General features: G+C 41.2%; 2 long non-coding RNA genes across 2 annotated transcripts; both read left to right on the top strand.

Moving 5' to 3' along the window:
- The first annotated feature begins 5,849 nt into the window (after positions 1-5,849).
- LOC124699926 lies at positions 5,850-6,518 on the top strand. Its single transcript, XR_007001565.1, has 3 exons — positions 5,850-6,060; positions 6,227-6,274; positions 6,461-6,518. It is a non-coding gene; the product is annotated as an uncharacterized LOC124699926 (long non-coding RNA).
- A 697-nt stretch (positions 6,519-7,215) lies between these two features.
- On the top strand, positions 7,216-7,900 carry LOC124699927. Its single transcript, XR_007001566.1, has 3 exons — positions 7,216-7,253; positions 7,350-7,421; positions 7,621-7,900. It is a non-coding gene; the product is annotated as an uncharacterized LOC124699927 (long non-coding RNA).
- Positions 7,901-17,818: the final 9,918 nt, after the last annotated feature.

A 17,818-nucleotide genomic window follows, 5' to 3' on the forward strand; every position in this document is an offset into this window, starting at 1 on the left:
CACGCAAGTGTTTGCTTCTTGAGATGGAGAGAGATAGGTGAACTGACTCAACATAAAAGTAAAAAAGAATGGTCCTTCAAAGAGGAAAGCATCGATTGCTATATTTGTGCTAGAGCTTTTATTTTTAAAACATGAAACAATTTTGTCAACGGTAGTAATAAAGCATATGAGTTATGTAAATTATATCTTACAAGTTGCAAGCCTCATGCATAGTATACTAATAGTGCCCGCACCTTGTCCTAATTAGCTTGGACTACCGGATCATCGCAATACACATGTTTTAACCAAGTGTCACAATGGGGTACCTCCATGCCGCATGTACAAAGGTCTAAGGAGAAAGCTCGCATTTTGGATTTCTCGCTTTTGATTATTCTCAACTTAGACATCCATACCGGGACAACATGGACAACGAGATAATGGACTCCTCTTTAATGCATAAGCATGTGGCAACAATTATTATTCTCATATGAGATTGAGGATATATGTCCAAAACTGAAACTTCCACCATGAATCATGGCTTTAGTTAGCGGCCCAATGTTCTTCTCTAACAATATGCATGCTCCAACCATTAAGGTGGTAGATCTCTCTTACTTCGGACAAGATGGACATGCATAGCAACTCACATGATATTCAACAAAGAATAGTTGATGGCGTCCCCGTAAGCATGGTTATCGCACAACAAGCAACTTAATAAGAGATAAAGTGCATAAGTACATATTCAATACCACAATAGTTTTTAAGCTATTTGTCCCATGAGCTATATATTGCAAAGGTGAATGATGGAATTTTTAAAGGTAGCACTCAAGCAATTTACTTTGGAATGGCGGAGAAATACCATGTAGTAGGTAGGTATGGTGGACACAAATGGCATAGTGGTGTTGGCTCAAGGATTTTGGATGCATGAGAAGTATTCCCTCTCGATACAAGGTTTAGGCTAGCAAGGTTATTTGAAACAAACACAAGGATGAACGGTGCAGCAAAACTCACATAAAAGACATATTGTAAACATTATAAGACTCTACACCGTCTTCCTTGTTGTTCAAAACTCAATACTAGATATAATCTAGACTCTAGAGAAACCAAATATGCAAACCAAATTAGCAAGCTCTAAGTGTTTCTTCATTAATGGGTGCAAAGTATATGATGCAAGAGCTTAAACATGAGCACAACAATTGCCAAGTATCAAATTATCCAAGACATTTTAGAGTTACTACATGTAGCATTTTCCAATTCCAACCATATAACAGTTTAACGAAGAAGAAACTTCGCCATGAATATTATGAGTAGAGCCTAAGGACATACTTGTCCATATGCTACAGTGGAGCGTGTCTCTCTCCCACAAAGTGAATGCTAGGATCCATTTTATTCAAACAAAACAAAAACAAAAACAAACCGACGCTCCAAGCAAAGTGCATAAGATGTGACGGAATAAAAATATTGGTTCAGGGGAGGAACCTGATAATGTTGTCGATGAAGAAGGGGATGCCTTGGGCATCCCCAAGCTTCGACGCTTGAGTCTTCTTAAAATATGCAGGGGTGAACCACCGGGGCATCCCCAAGCTTAGAGCTTTCACTCTCCTTGATCATATTGTATCATACTCCTCTCTTGATCCTTGAAAACTTCCTCCACACCAAACTCGAAACAACTCATTAGAGGGTTAGTGCACAATAAAAATTAACATGTTCAGAGGTGACACAATCATTCTTAACACTTCTGGACATTGCATAAAGCTACTGGACATTAATGGATCAAACAAATTCATCCAACATAGCAAAAGAGGCAATGCGAAATAAAAGGCAGAATCTGTCAAAACAGAACAGTCCGTAAAGATGGATTTTATTAGGGCACCAGACTGGCTCAAATGAAAATGCCCAAATTGAATGAAAGTTGCGTACATATATGAGGATCACTCACGTAAATTAGCTTAATTTTCTGAGTTACCTACAGAGAATTAGACCCAGATTCGTGACAGCAAAGAAATCTGTTTCTGCGCAGTAATCCAAATCTAGTATTTACTTTACTATCAAAGACTTTACTTGGCACAACAAAACATAAAACTAAGATAAGGAAAGGTTGCTACAGTAGTAAACAACTTCCAAGACCCAAATATAAAACAAAGTACTGTAGCAAAATAACACATGGGTTATCTCCCAAGAAGTTCTTTCTTTATAGCCATTAAGATGGGCTCAGCAGTTTTAATGATGCACTCGCAAGAAATAGTATTTGAAGCAAAAGAGAGCATCAAGAGGCAAATTCAAAACAAATTTAAGTCTAACATGCTTCCTATGCATAGGAATCTTGTAAATAAACAAGTTTACGAAGAGCAAAGTAACAAGCATAGGAAGATAAAACAAGTGTAGCTTCAAAAATTTCAGCACATAGAGAGGTGTTTTAGTAACATGAAAATTTCTACAACCATATTTTTCTCTCTCATAATAACTCTCAATAGCATCATGAGCAAACTCAACAATATAACTATCACATAAAGCATTCTTATCATGAGTCTCATGCATAAAATTATTACTCTCCACATAGGCATAATCAATTTTATTAGTTGTAGTGGGAGCAAATTCAACAAAGTAGCTATCATTATTATTCTCATCAAGTGTAGGAGGCATAGTATAATCACAACAAAATTTACTCTCCATAGTAGGTGGCACCAAAATACCATTATCATTATAATCATCATAAATAGGAGGCAAAGTATCATCAAAGAAAATTTTCTCCTCAATGCTTGGGGGACTAAAAATATCATGCTCATCAAAGCCAGCTTCCCCAAGCTTAGAATTTTCCATATCATTAGCAACAATGGTATTCAAAGTATTCATGCTAATATGTTCCCTGGGTTTTTTAATTTTCGCATCAAACCATCCATGTCTTAAATCAGGAAATAGAATAAGAAGCTCATTGTCGTCCATTATGCCAAACTAGTGTAAACAAGAAACAAAAAGATGCAATTGCAGGATCTAAAGGAAATAGCTTCAAGTACTTACAACAGCGAAAATAGCTTAGTAGCCGAGATCCGGAGTGTGAGTACCTTTTACCTTTCCTCCCCGGCAACGGCGCCAGAAAATAGCTTGCTGTCCACAACTGGCGCGTGGTTGACGAGGGAGGAAATGGTGTAGCTTTCCTTCGTTCCCCGGCAACGGCGCCAGAAAATAGCTTGATATCTACGGGTGCTTCTATTCTTGTAGACAGTGTTGGGCCTCCAAGAGCAGAGGTTTGTAGAACAGCAGCAAGTTTCTCTTAAGTGGATCACCCAAGGTTTATCGAACTCAGGGAGGAAGAGGTCAAAGATATCCCTCTCAAGCAACCCTGCAACCACAAAGCAAGAAGTCTCTTGTGTCCCCAACACACCTAATAGGTGCACTAGTTCGGCGAAGAGATAGTGAAATACAGGTGGTATAAATAAGCAAGAGTAGCATGGCAACGACACCGTAAAGTGCTTTGCCCAGGACAAGTAAACAAGCAAGTAGTAACGCAGAAAAACAAGAAACAAGCAGCGATAGCAGTATTTAGGAACAAGGCCTAGGGATCATACTTTCACTAGTGGACACTCTCAACATTGATCGCATAATAAATAACTCTTTCTCATATGTGCTACATACACTCTTTTGTTGGATGATGAACACATTGCGTAGGATTACACGAACCCTCAATGCCGGAGTTAACAAGCTCCACAATTCAATGTTCATATTTAAATAACCTTAGAGCATAATAGATCATTGCAAAATAAACCAAGAACTAACATAGTGCACACACTCGTCCACATTACACTATGAAGGAGGAATAGATCACATCAATACTATCATAATGATAATTAACTCCACAATCTACAAGAGATCATGATCATAGCCTACGACAAGAACCATACGGTGCACACACTAGTCACCTTTACACCATGCAGGAGGAATATACTACTTTAATAACATCACATGAGTAGCACACAACTAGTAGCGATACAAAGCTCATCATATGGATCTCAATCATGTAAAGCAGCTCATGAGATCATTGTATTGAAGTACATAGGAGAGAGATTAACCACATAACTACCGGTACAGCCCCGAGCCTCGATGGAGAACTACTCCCTCCTCATGGGAGACAGCAGCGTTGATGAAGATGGCGGTGGTGTCGATGGAGAAGCCTTCCGGGGCACTTCCCCGTCCCGGCGGCGTGCCGGAACGGAGACTCCTGTCCCCCGGATCTTGGCTTCGCGATGGCGGCGGCTCCGGAAGGTTTCTCGTACCGTGGCTTTTCCGTCTCGAGGTTTTAGGTCGAGGGGGCTTAAATAGGCGAAGAGGCGGCGTCAGAGGGTCGAAGAGGCGGCGACACCATAGGGTGGCGCGGGCCACACCCAGGCCGCGCCGGCCTATGGTCTGGTGGGCCTGTGGCCCCCTCTGGTCCTTCCCGGGTGTTCTGGAAGCTTCGTGGAAAAATAGGAACCTGGGTCTTGATTTCGTCCGATTCCGAGAATATTTCCTTACTAGGATTTCTGAAACCAAAAACAGCAGAAAAAGGAACCGGCCTTTCGGCATCTCGTCAATAGGTTAGTTCCAGAAAACGCATAAATATGACATAAAATGTGCATATAACATGTAGATATCATCAATAATGTGGCATGGAACATAAGAAATTATCGATACGTCGGAGACGTATCACCGAACTAGTGCACCTATACATCTGACAAGTGTATTAGGTGTGTTGGGGACACAAGAGACTTGTTGTATCGTAATTGCAGGGTTGCTTGAGAGGGATATCTTTGACCTCTACCTCCCTGAGTTCGATAAACCTTGGGTGATTCACTTAAGGGAAACTTGCTGCTGTTCTACAAACCTCTGCTCTTGGAGGCCCAACACTATCTACAGGAATAGAAGCGTGCGTAGACATCAGCCCACTCCGAGAACGCACCCAGAGGACTATATAAATTGGCAACAAAAATAATGATTGGCAGTTTCACATGTCAATGGCCTGATATACTACAGGCTCGCTTTCATTATATGTAGCAAGACAATGTGAATAACAAGCACATTCCAAGTGTCACATAAGGATGGTTAATTGGCATGCATTTGAAGGTATAATTGATGCCCCCCAACGGGGGCCTCACAGGGCATCCACGTTCCGCCACAAGGCAAGCACGGGCTGGGCAGTTGCCTCTTTTTGTTTCCACCGATTGGGCCACTTGCCATGTTGTTATTGGCTCAGCTGTGGGAAAAAAATAATAGGACGAAGGGAAAAACAGGTCACGACCATCCAAACCCTAGCCAATCCCCTACCTGCAGCTTGCATCACGATTTATTCCTCCCCTTCTCCATGAGCTCGCCAGGGCGCCGCCGGTGGAGCGACAAGGCGGGAGCGCGCGGGAGAGGCGCCGCTGGTGGAGCGCAGCGCGGGGGGGAGGCGCGCCGGTCGAGCGCGCCACGGGCGCGCAGGAGAGGCGCCGGCGATGGAGCGCATCGCCGGTGGAGCGACGGCGTCGATGGAGCTGAGCACCCCGACGATCGTGGCCAGCGGCGAGGCGCCCTTGCGCTATACGGCCACGACGGACAACCGGGTGCCACCAAAGAGATGGAAACGAGGACGACCTGATGAGGTACGGCACCGCTGATTCGTGTCCAGATTTTAATGGGTTGTTGCCATCAATGGAGCCGGAAAGCGGCGGGGGCTTTGATGCTTTTGGGCCGTTGCTGCGTTTCTTTCTCCTCACTGACACCCTGATACCCTTTTTGCAAGAAGAACATGGCCAGACGGCGGTCCGGAGATGGACGAGGACGCCGAGCCGTGTAGAGCCGCCACTGATTCAGCACTCAGGACATCCCTGCGGCCATGCCTCAAGTGATCCGGCAAGGTCCGGAAATGTCCTCCTGCAGTGTTAGAGGCAGGACCTCAATGGTGCATCACTTGGAACTTGAGAGAGCAAGTGCGCCTTCTAGACCTGCAGATTGATACAAACAATTAATTGACTATGGATGATTTGTGCAATGGTTTGTGGTTACTGGTTTGTATTTCGCTTTCTCACTCAGTCGAGAGACCATGGATGAATTGCAAGAATGAACCAGATGGTGAGCTTGATTTTATTATATGCGATGTCCAGAACTTTATGGGACAATTAATCGCGTAGTTATATATGTTTTACCCTGTCTTATTTTGGACCAGGATTGCTAAATCTAATATATTCGTTGATCATCTATGATGGTCCTTAACACTGTTCTTTTGCTGATATTTCAGGGCATGCTCTTCTTATAAATATGATGACCATTGACAATTATCTCTTGGGTAGGTTATCAGTTTGAATAAAAAAAACAATTTATAGCCATGTAGTCAATTTGTCCCTGTAAAAATTCGATTTGCTCAGTTTAACTTGAGGTTGTCCTTTCAAATTAAAATTCTGTTGATTGAAAAATGAACTTCTGTTGACTCAAAATGTGTTACTGCTTCTGTTATTGCTATTGTTTCCAGCAGCTATTCCTATTCTGGTGTATTCTAGATGAAGCAGATTTGATGAAAAAATTATATCCAGGTGATTTGCTTTTCCACTACTCATCTATCCTTATTCTTACATTATTAGTCAGCATAGCAACTGTCAGTAGCTTTTCCACTACTCCTCTATCCTTATTCTTACATGGTACTGTGGGTTCTTCTGTAGAATGTGTTGAGCCGCATTATGGAGAATCATTCCGAAGTGCAAGATTGTTTATGTTATGCAATTACAAATTTATAACAGGAGGTATTGCATTGATAAGATCCGTTTTTGTTTGTTCTGCACTACTTTGCATTTAACTGCTATGTTTGGATCTGTTTTTGTTTGCAGATTTAAGCTTCACGGTTCCAGTATTTCATCTCTTCAATAATTTCCTTTGGACACATTAGTATCCCTATCTTTCCCCTTCAGTGGCTACTTATTTAAAGAGCCAATGCTGGTAGTTAGTTTTGGCTTTTGGAAAGATCATGTGCCATCGCCACCGCACCTATTGCCAGCGCCTAGCAAGGTACCTTCCCAAGTCCCAAGTTTTGCTCTCCTCATGGTTGCTTGTTGTGTTTGACCATGCGCGCTTCGCTAGCTGCTTGATGGCTGGTGTGCTGATGTTGATATGCTAGCTTTGTTGTAGCCTACTAGGTTGTGATTGGTGTTGCTGGTATTTTACTTGAGGTTGCATGATCCACGATCGATTTATGGTTTGGGTGATCTGGTTATAGATTTTGGCGCTTGGCATACGGATCATGACCCGCCGCATTTCCATGGCATTGAGACGAGGTGATCCTCTCTTCCTCCTTAATTATCCTTTGACCATATTTTTATTTAATCCCCATAAATCTCATCTATATATGATATTTGATCTGTTTCCACAAGGTGTGTGAGAATAATCCAAAGAGGCCGCACTACACAATTAATCTATGTGATACTTGAATCTGCAAGCTCTAGGTGAGTACCTACTCTACTTGATTTCTTCGTGTGAATTATTGTGGATAGAGCTAGAAGAAATCAAAAACTTATTAATTTGTAATTATGCAATGCTGAAAGGGGAGGCTACAGGGTTCCGCCTCTTCTAACCCAACCCCTCATGGTCAAAGTTGATGAAATAATCTATGTGAGTGTTCTTACCCAGTTTAGGAAACTGCAGGTTGTCAAGGAAGCGATTGTAATAACTTGATGGATACGGCGCTGCTAGACGAGAGACAGTTAGGAAAGCAGCCCATTGTCTAAATTTAATAAAAGGAGGCTGCTATGACAGCGGTATCTCTCTTTTCTAATTGAACTATGCAAGCTCAAATATTCGTTTTTTGCTACTAGTGAGTTTCTTCAAAGACCATCAGGTTCTCTCTCAAATGTACGGGAAAAATCTAATCTTTGTTTGTGCAGATCCGTTTTTGTCTGCTTACAAGGTAATTGATGCATATATGCTCAGGGACATAAATTTGTTCATGTAACCGAGTCCGGCTGTTCCTACTTTTTGTCTACATATACAAAACAGAGTCACTGATGCCTAGAGTATTCCACTCCTGGGACAATCTGCTGCCAAGATAAGTGCCAGGTCTAATTCTGAACTGGTTGACTTGAATATCTAGGAACATGAGGTGTGTGTCCAATTTTTTAGGGTCTATCTATTGCCTGTCATCATCTTCTGGGGTGCTTAATCTTGGCATTTCTTTGCAGAAAACTAAGTTTTTCTATACTATTGTCATCACAAAATTTAGCCCCGACCAATGCTATTGATTCTCTTCTTGTGTAACTTGTCGTAAATATCTCCCCAACTACACATTTTTTGTTCTGTACTTGTGGTGTAAAGAAACACTGACATATTGGTAAACTCTGTTGGTAATTTGACTTCAAATTTGCTTATATGGCTTAGGATCAATGCGACAACCTTGGATTCATAAGGTGTGCTCATGTTTTCGGTTTGTACTCTTCTATGATGTTTTTCAGTTATTTTTTTATCAACTTCTCCTGGTGCTTCATGTAATTCACATAGGTAACAAATATTCTAAATTCTGAATGATACATATAAGTATCAAATAATCTTATTATCTGGTGTGTTAATTGTGTTAGTATTTACTGAATTTTACTGAATTTTCCGGAGAGTAGCTTTTCTTAGCAAACCTAAAAAAAATTACGCAAGATAGTAAACGCGGTTTATTTCAGTGATGCATATGCTATTTAAGATTCAATCGCTGTGACCTGAAACTGATGGGCTTTATTTAAGTGTTTGGTTTATAAGAATATACTATTTCAGAATCAAGGCAGAGAGATAAGCACGCCAGTGTCTGGATTATGCAATTTCCTTTTTTTCCCTTACGAAATGCTTAATCCTATCCATGATTGTTGACAGTGCAGGTTTGTGCAGGCTGACCGCCTGGTAGTAGAAGGATAGTGCAAATATTTTAATATGGACAATCTTCTCTAGACAGTGGACACATTGTAGATTCTTTCCTCTGTCCATTCGGATGGAGCCTCAAATTTAACTGAGGCAGATAGTTCAGACCGTCTGTTGGGTGTTGATAATGCAGACTGATCACCTGGTGGTCGAGCATTCTACTTTCTTGACATAAGTGCACTGTAGAAAAATCATAACTCATGCTCGCTGTTAGCGTAGATGTGAAGAGCTCTTTTGGTTTTCATATCTATCTCATTTTGCCTGATTGCCTAGGTAATACAACATTTTCAAACAGGCTTATAACATTTGTGTTATCTTCTCAGTTACAAAGCGTGGAAAACCAGTGATTGTCCCCTATAATCACTCTAGCACAAGAAATTTCTGAGGTTGTTTTCATTAAATAACTTGTGCAATATAACTAAAAGGACCCATTTGGACCAATGGCTAGCTTTCAGGGAAGTTTTTTTTCTTCGAAATGGGGGTTTTAGGGAAGTTGGAGTAATTATTTTTGTTCCGTACCAACGAGGAAATTCCCTCATTCTAATTGGTGAATTAAATGCATCTCTAATTTTTTTTACATGGGTGAGCTCTTCTAGCACAGATAATTTGTTCACCTCAGACCTTTTTTAGTGCACCAAAATCATGTGTTCGACAATTTTAGTGTTTCCCTAGAGGCTTTCTTTATAATTTTACATGATTGCTTTCTTGCTAGATTTTGTTGTTCCATCCCGAGTCATGGTTTTAGGGATATTCGTTAATTTTCACTGCTTTTTCTTTATGAAAGTTCAGTATTCATTGGATGGATGATCCCGCTGGGCGCTCTTGCTTATGAGCCAAGCTATGACTGCTAATACTGGTCATGTTAATTTCATTCCATGGATACACACCAGGAGATGTGACCTAAGAGGAACTCGCTCACATATAAGTTTGAGGGCAATGATGCTATCAACATACTATTCTTGTTTTTGTTGTGCTGCAATTGGTTTTCTCACCCCGATTGTTTTGAATTCCAAGCAGGGACAAGCTTTTCGGCGGTGGATTCCACAATGAAGAGAACAACTGGACCATCTCTAATGGTGCGCTCAATGGCAACATGGAGCTTCTACGTCCGATGCGCCATTTTTCCTTACCGAGGTTTGTCTCGATCTGGTTTAGGTCGTATATTGCATATAGACATACTATTGGTGTGATCCTTCTTCTCCAATTCTTTTCATGTCAGTAATTTATCTGAGAAGAGCATGTTGTCTTTATGTGTTAGAAACTAATTTCATTACCATTCGGTTTCTTATCATACTCTACCTCAAGCTTAGTTCCTTCCAAAATCTGCTGTCCCAACTTTTGTTCAATTCGTCGTTCCTCTGTGTAATCCTGAGACAGCCGTCGTCCAATACCTCAGACTGTGGATGCAAGTCAGCAACGCCGCGGCCACGCAGCTTGACTCTCCTGCTGATGATTCCTTTGCTTGGAAGTGGAATGGAGATGGCCGTTTCTCTGTTAGGTCTGCATACCGCATGCTTTTCCACGGATCCACAGGGTTGCCCGGTGCGCACCTCATCTGGCACTCCTTTGCTCCGCTCAAGTACAAGCTGCACGCCTGGCTGGTTTTGCGTGGAAGATGCTGGACAGCGGACCGTAGACTGCGCCGGGGCTTGACATCTCATGTCATCTGCCCGCTCTGTGATCTCTACGACGAAACCATCGGCCATCTCTCGCTCCACTGCCCCTTTGCGCAGGGCGTTTGGAGCGGCTTGATCTCTAGGCTGGGCTTGCCAGACATCACACCGGGAGGGGATCTCTCCATCGCCGATTGGCGGCTCCAAGCAACTGCCCGTTTCGCGCGAGGTGAGAGGAAGAAGGCCAACTCAGTCATCATGCTGATCCTCCGCTCCCTGTGGCTCGAACGTAACAGCCGTGTTTTTGAGCGTAAACCCACGGCCATGGCTCCTACCGTCGATCTTATTGCGGAAGAATGGCAGCTTTGGCTTGACAGTAGAGGTAGGCCGGCTAGAGGTTTAGGATAGCTCGAGGTGTGTTGCCGGCGTTCTAAGCATCGTCGGCTCTGGTGGTTTCCGCTGGTTTGGTTGTACCCGGCGTTGTAATCTTGGACATCTTGGTCCGTCTCTAAGCTTAATACAATGATACGCAGATCTCCTGCGTATTCGCAAAAAAAAAAGTACACCAGTCGATGAAATGAACACTGTAATCTTCCATCGATGAAATGAACGCTGCACACATGTCTGACTGGTTTGCTTTTAACTTGTGCACATTCAGTTTACAGTAGTTATGTAGCATGTCAGCCCATACCATTGTATGTAAGTTGATCAGTTTCTCCTCCACATGCTTACCTTTCACCTAGCTCGTTTTTCTAAATTACAGCTAAGCTGTGTAATAATAATGTCCAGTCTATTGTTTCTTTCACGCATGCAATTTTTATTGTGTGAATCTCAAAGTGATGAACTAATGGACAGTTATTTTCAAAGTGACACCATTTCGATATCTTATCAATTATTTGACACACAATCAAGACACAGACCCTCAAAAAGACAAACCTAGAAAAACATGAGTGTTTATATCAAATCAGTAGAGGAAAACGTACCGATCTGAAGGAGGCTGTGGCGGCCATGTCGCCGGTCAAGATGGCCGTGACTGCCACCTTGATGGCCACCGACGGAAGAGCATGGAAGCCCTGCCGAAGCTGCCCCATCTACTTAACCACTCCACACCTGCAAGTTCACGCTGAAGAAGAATGGGTGCGTTCTGTGAGTACAGCACGGCCACACCGTCGTCGGCATCCACCACACACATATGCTGCAGCGGAACAAGCAGCACCGCTCTGCTTGATAGTCACTGAGGCAGAGCAGCGAGGGGATATGGTGGCCAACCGCGCGCATGTGCTTATCGAGGAAGAGCATCAAGGGGATCTGGTGGCCAACCGCACCATGGACTGAGGCTGGCAGTGGCCATAGCTCTGTTCCAAGCTGGGGTGGAGATGTAGTACGGGGGGAATCATGGGACATGGAGCTTGTCCTTTTGCTCGGGAGAGAGAAAGGGGATGAAATGGAAGGTAGGTGGCGAGAGAAAACAGAGAGAGAGGAATCTTCTGTCCTAGACTATCTGAATACTGATATAGACTTCTGCATCGATCAGTGATGCCAGTGAATTATGGGAGAACAAATGGAACCCATTCACCACTGAGTTCATTGGCTTGATCCCCCCTTTCTTTCACCCATTTATACTTGCACGTTGGAGTGTTTACAGCTGACGGTTACGGTGCATTATATAACAAGATGACTTTAAATCTCAATTGCAATAAAAGGCCATCCAATATAGTTTGCTGCATGCAGAATTTACATGCAAGATGATTTTTCTCCACCTTGAATACGTATTATTAAGCTTTGCTGATCCTCAAATTTTATCCAGGTTGAAAGATATTTAACCTTTTAAAGGGAGGAGCACGGAAAGAAACTTCTCAATTTCGTATCATCACATTGAGTTTGACAGATCTGGAGAGAGCTTCGAAGGTGCTGCCGTGTTTTTCTTGTTTTGCTAGCTGTTGGCGTTGTATTTCAAGAAAAAAGGAACACAAGCAGAATTTTTATAGTTGAGATTGTTTCTAGATTTTGTTGTGCTGATTTGAGAGAGATATAGAGGATAAAGATATTTGGTAGTTTGGGGAACTTACTAAAATATGTATCGTTGGAATTTGCAGATTCATAAATTTAGTGAGGCCATTGGAGTGGATTATCAGGGGCATCAGCATATACTTTGAAATAGAGAACATTGGCTAAATGTTCTTGGAGCGCTTGAAAGATATCATTTATGCAACTAGCACAGTGGCCCTCGCAAATGCGAGGGCATCATCTTTATGTGTTTGAGAAATACATTCATAATTTCTCATATTTTTGGTATGTCAGCACATGAGTGAAAGTCCTTATTCCAATCAATGTTAAGGAACGCTCCTATTTACTATCTTCATTACAAAATACACAATGGCTTAGTCATGGACACATCATACACATGTCACTCTGACCTTGTTTTTTCATATGATTATTTTTATAAATAATTGATAAAAATAGTTGTGAAAACCAATTTAATTAAAATTTAAAGATGTTGTTATTTTCTCATTGATAGCCATGTATCTAAGAAGATACGGAAGAGTTTGTTCAACTGATTGCCATCAAAATATTGTTAATGCAACTGCAAAGCGTAGTGGTCATGAGTCAGGAAGAGCATAGCGCGGGTGCGTGTGAGTGGTCAAGTGGAGGAAGCTAGAATTGACTTTTATTTGAGTCGAACCAAAATATTATTTGTGTTAAGAGATCTTGGTTAGGTTGCCATAGCGTATTAAATACACAAAAGGTGCTCTCATGTCATGTTTTACCTCTCGGCAGGAAAGAAATACAGATATGCAACACTATTTTCAGTTTTCGAGAATAGCTTCCAAACATCGCTTGAGATAAACCTATTTACAGATTTGTACAAAATTTGTAAAAATGCTATAAATTTGAGAAAATCATGTAAATACCGTGTTAGGTAGGGCGGTAACCGGAAAACCGGTTTCTAGCGAGATACTGAAAATATTTGTCATGAAAAAACCCCTTCTTAAATAGTCTGTGTTGTAATATGCGAGTACGCAAATAGTTGCATGCAATCATCTCACGTACTACGCAAAATATTGATCGGTATACTCAATTGTATAAGCATATGTATATATTTATTATTTTCAGCGGACATGCATATTTCTAGCTAGCGTGTATTCTTTCCACTTTTCAACTTGCCTCTTTTTTGAATGTAACGAACAAAGCTTGTGTACTTCTTTTTAAGGCCACACATGTCTCTTGGTTTTGACATGGACTTTTGTTGTGGTAGTCGGCCGGAAGACACAAACTATTCCTATCTGTACGGGACTCTTTCTTTGCAAAAGTGTGAAGTTTTAAACCGGCAAATCTTATCCGTAAATTCCTGTCCCGTGAAATACGGCAGTCAGATCAGTTTTTCTTTTCAGGTACCGGTCAGATTTCTTTGAGTATTTGCTTTGTACGCTCATATTTTCCTTACGGGAGTCCACTCATTTTTTAAATTTGCAGGTTCGGATTTCTTCCAAACTTTGCTTTTGCACCGCATATTTTTATTGTTTACTTGTGTGTTAAATACTTATATGTACATATTCATAGTTTATATTTAATTCTGTGTCCCATTAATCAACTACTCCCTCTTTTTCATGAAAGTTGTCTTAATTTTATCTAAATATAAATATTTATAAACAGTATTTAGTGTTTACGTACATCTAAATTTAGACAAACTTAAAAACAAATTTTACTAAAGAGAGAATTACTAATGTATGCAGTTTTTTCAAAGAAACGTTGGAGTCCGATGGAGACACGTCTTGACGCGTTATGATCGATTTCTAATCTTGCGCGGTAGGCCCTTTCAGCGGACACATCTATTATTTCTTGTAAAATGCTGGGTGCTGACTTATACAATGTTAAACGTGTTAAACCGGATTGCAATGTTGCATGGCTATTATCTCTCGTGCAATCCCAACAGCATCTTTTAGATTTAACTCTTAAAATAATTTAGGTGAGACATGCATGGGAAACGTGCCCACCTAAGTTTGCATACTCCGTGACAGGTTACACGTGACAAATTTTACGTAACACTTATCGTCTTTAAATCTAAACCGTTAAAAATAAGATCAATGAATTATATATTTTAAGCGTATGTGGATTAACCTTGTGTCTCCGTTAAAACCTCTTATATTGCTTTTAGTATATAATAGATAGATTATTATTTTTCTTCAGAATCAAACTATTTTCTGATTGCTGAGTGGGTTCACTAACTTGCTATGCAGCTGGTCGAGATTGTGCTTTCAGCTATGGTTCTATTTATCCTTAGGAAAGTGCCACCAAAACGTGAAATCACATAGTACCATCCTATCCATTAGAGCAGGCTTGGCTTGTACAGAGATTTTTTTTTACAGAGTTTATATAGCATGGTAAATACAGGAATGATAAAGTAGAAATCAAGGCGCTTGCCCAGGTTTTATGTGAGGAAGCCTTTAGAATTTAAGGTTACTGTTATGTGAAAAAGAAGGAAAGAAAAAATTGCAACATCTCTCTCTACTGGTCTAGAAATTGTAAGTTATCTATGCAATAATAATAGTAATACCTTTGTTCTTCTCTGTGCGTAATCTCTATAGCCCTGTACACGTTTCTTTGTTCTTTGACCGCTGTTCCCTGTTCCACCTTTCTGGTGTGTTAGCTGTATTTTAGGAGTCCATGGATGTTGTGTCAGTATGAATCAAACTCGATCATCAGTTATTCGCTGGAAGAGCTGCTGCATATACCCAGTACCACACCTGCAAAACTGAAAGTTTGAAAGAGAAAAACATACGGACCGTTTGCTCTGCGTCAGTGGAGTGAACCATTATACATGGCCGTTGTGGTGGCAACCAGGCAGCAGTGACTCCCGTGGTCGGGATGGATGCCACCTGCTGTCGTGAAAATGCGGTCTGGCTAAGCCACCATGCACGCGATGACCCTCGCCGTGGAGCCATACTCGCGGAAGAGCGGCTGCATATGGAGCAGTGGAGGAGCAGAGCATGGATAGTGTACACCCGCTCCTCCCCAGTGACGAGACGCTCCTGCTGGCCACCAGCCCAGGTTCCCGCCGCCCTCCTCCTCCCTAGCCGACGATCCTGCCTGCGGACAGCCGAGGTTCCCCGCCGCCCCTCCTCCACGCCCCCCCCCCTCCAACGCCGCGGATCCGCCCCTCTTTCTACCTCGCCTACCGCTGGTGGCTGCGGTAATCGTCGGGCGAAAAGATCACCGAGACAAATCGCAAGAGATGGGACAAATCACCAGGTCAAACCGAGGAGACGACATATTCCATGGCAAGCGAGAGAATGGGTGAGAGCAAGAGAGCGAGTGAGAGAATGAGTGAGACCAAGAGAAGAAGACAAATAAAAAACACACACTGTTATTCGTGCAGTTTCACCGGATGCTTTGGCCGTTTAAAAGGATGCTCTTTTCTTTTCATATACTCCCTTCTATCTATATTACTTGATGCTAAACTAAAATATATCTAGATCAAGTAATATGAATCGGAGTAGAGATTTTGGTCATACATGATTTTGGTTCTGATCATGTACCTATGGTCATGTCCGTTTGTTTTCATTCATTTTCCATCATCAGATCGGAGTGGATGGACGATTATTAAAAATACCAACCATTGTAAAACTTGAACTAAACTTAAGTGACTCTAAACTAAGATATATTCGAAGATAATACCTCATAATTTTCAACAAAGAATGCACTAAACATTAATTAAGTATGTGTTCTTTCACGGGAGTGGTGTTTTGGCACCCGGGAGCATATGCTCCCGGTTTTTAAATTTTATCTTAAATACATTTTTAAAATATTGAAAAGTTCGGACACAAAATTTAATAGGTACATCTCGAAGCTCTACACGTTTACAAATTGGTCTCACGGAAAACTAACATTTTTACTGTCGCGTGTAAAAAAGACAAATTTTGGTGCAAAAAAATTGCAGTGTACGTGACGTTTTTTTATCTTTTTCACACAAGTTATCAAAAATGTTGGTTTTTGGCAAAACTCGATGTACGTACGTAAAATGTCGAAACGTAAGCGCGAAATTTTTTGTTCAAACTTTTTTGCCATTTCAAAATGTTTTTCCGTCGGCAGGAGCATATGCTCCCATGTGCCGAATTGAATTTCTGTTCTTTCACCATTTATTTTATTTGCCTTCAGTTTAGCCGTTTGTTAAGTTATCTTTTCTTTTGCAGGAATATCGTCTTTTCGTGACGCAACTACCTATTAGGTGTTTATTTTCTGTTGGCCATGCCATGTACATGAAAGAACATGTTCTTTCCTTAATGATTGGTCTCTACATATGAAGTACATACCTATGCGTGTTGTTTCTACACTTCCTTTTGTAACGACTAGGTGCTGTGTCTTCTACACTTACCACTTAGTCATAATAGATTTTCATACATGGTTAGTATAGTGATTTTTGAATCATTTACAGGTGTGAACTCGGGAAACACACACCAAAGAAATTCAAGCCTTAAAATAAGTGTTTTCTACTATGTTTGTAATTTTGTGTACTTTACCTAAGTTCATCCTAAGTTTTATCGTTGTTATACAAAGTGTGTATCGACACAAGTTCCACGGATCACACTCCAAGGTGCACCCCTACTGCCTATGTGGATGATGATTTCGGTGTTCCTTCCTTTCTTGCTATAATATATTTTCCTCTTGATTTCATGGTTGTATATAAATGGTTGTTTCGCTTTACTATGGTTCGCTACATTTTGTAAAACCTAAAAAGATTTATTATCATTTACCACCTACACACGAGTCCCAAGGTGCAGCCCCCATGGCCTAAGTACGAGCATCATGCTATTGGAGAAGACTAACTTGTGAGCAAAGTTATATCATATCTTTTTGCATAGTTTCTCCATCCCTCATTCCTCTCTGGCTTGCTATCAAGCTGCCTAGCAGACTCTTTGATGTCTATCTATGTTATCTCATAACCATATCTTTGTACCTACGAGTAATATATTTTCCTACTTGATACTTATAATTTGCAGTGTGTTTAATCCATGATATGTTGTGTTATTTTGCTCCTCTTCATCAACCGGCAATTCTTCCTGCATCGAGGAAATGAAACGGATTATTATTCACTCTTGATTTAATGTTGCTTATCATTGATGTTTATAAATGTATACAAAATAAATATTGACATTAATTTTACTGGGTCGTGCGCCAAGGCGCACATCAAAATCTAGTGTTCATAATTGATGTATGTTTTAATCTATAGATCGCAACTTAGTTACTTTTGGACCGCTGGAGACCTAAGTTGAGGTGGTGATTAATGTTTTCCTCTCCCCTTTTTTCTCCGTGCATCTTTTTGAAGGCTCTCCCAA

Source organism: Lolium rigidum, chromosome 3 (assembly GCF_022539505.1).
Source record: "Lolium rigidum isolate FL_2022 chromosome 3, APGP_CSIRO_Lrig_0.1, whole genome shotgun sequence".
Classification (NCBI taxonomy): domain Eukaryota; kingdom Viridiplantae; phylum Streptophyta; class Magnoliopsida; order Poales; family Poaceae; genus Lolium; species Lolium rigidum.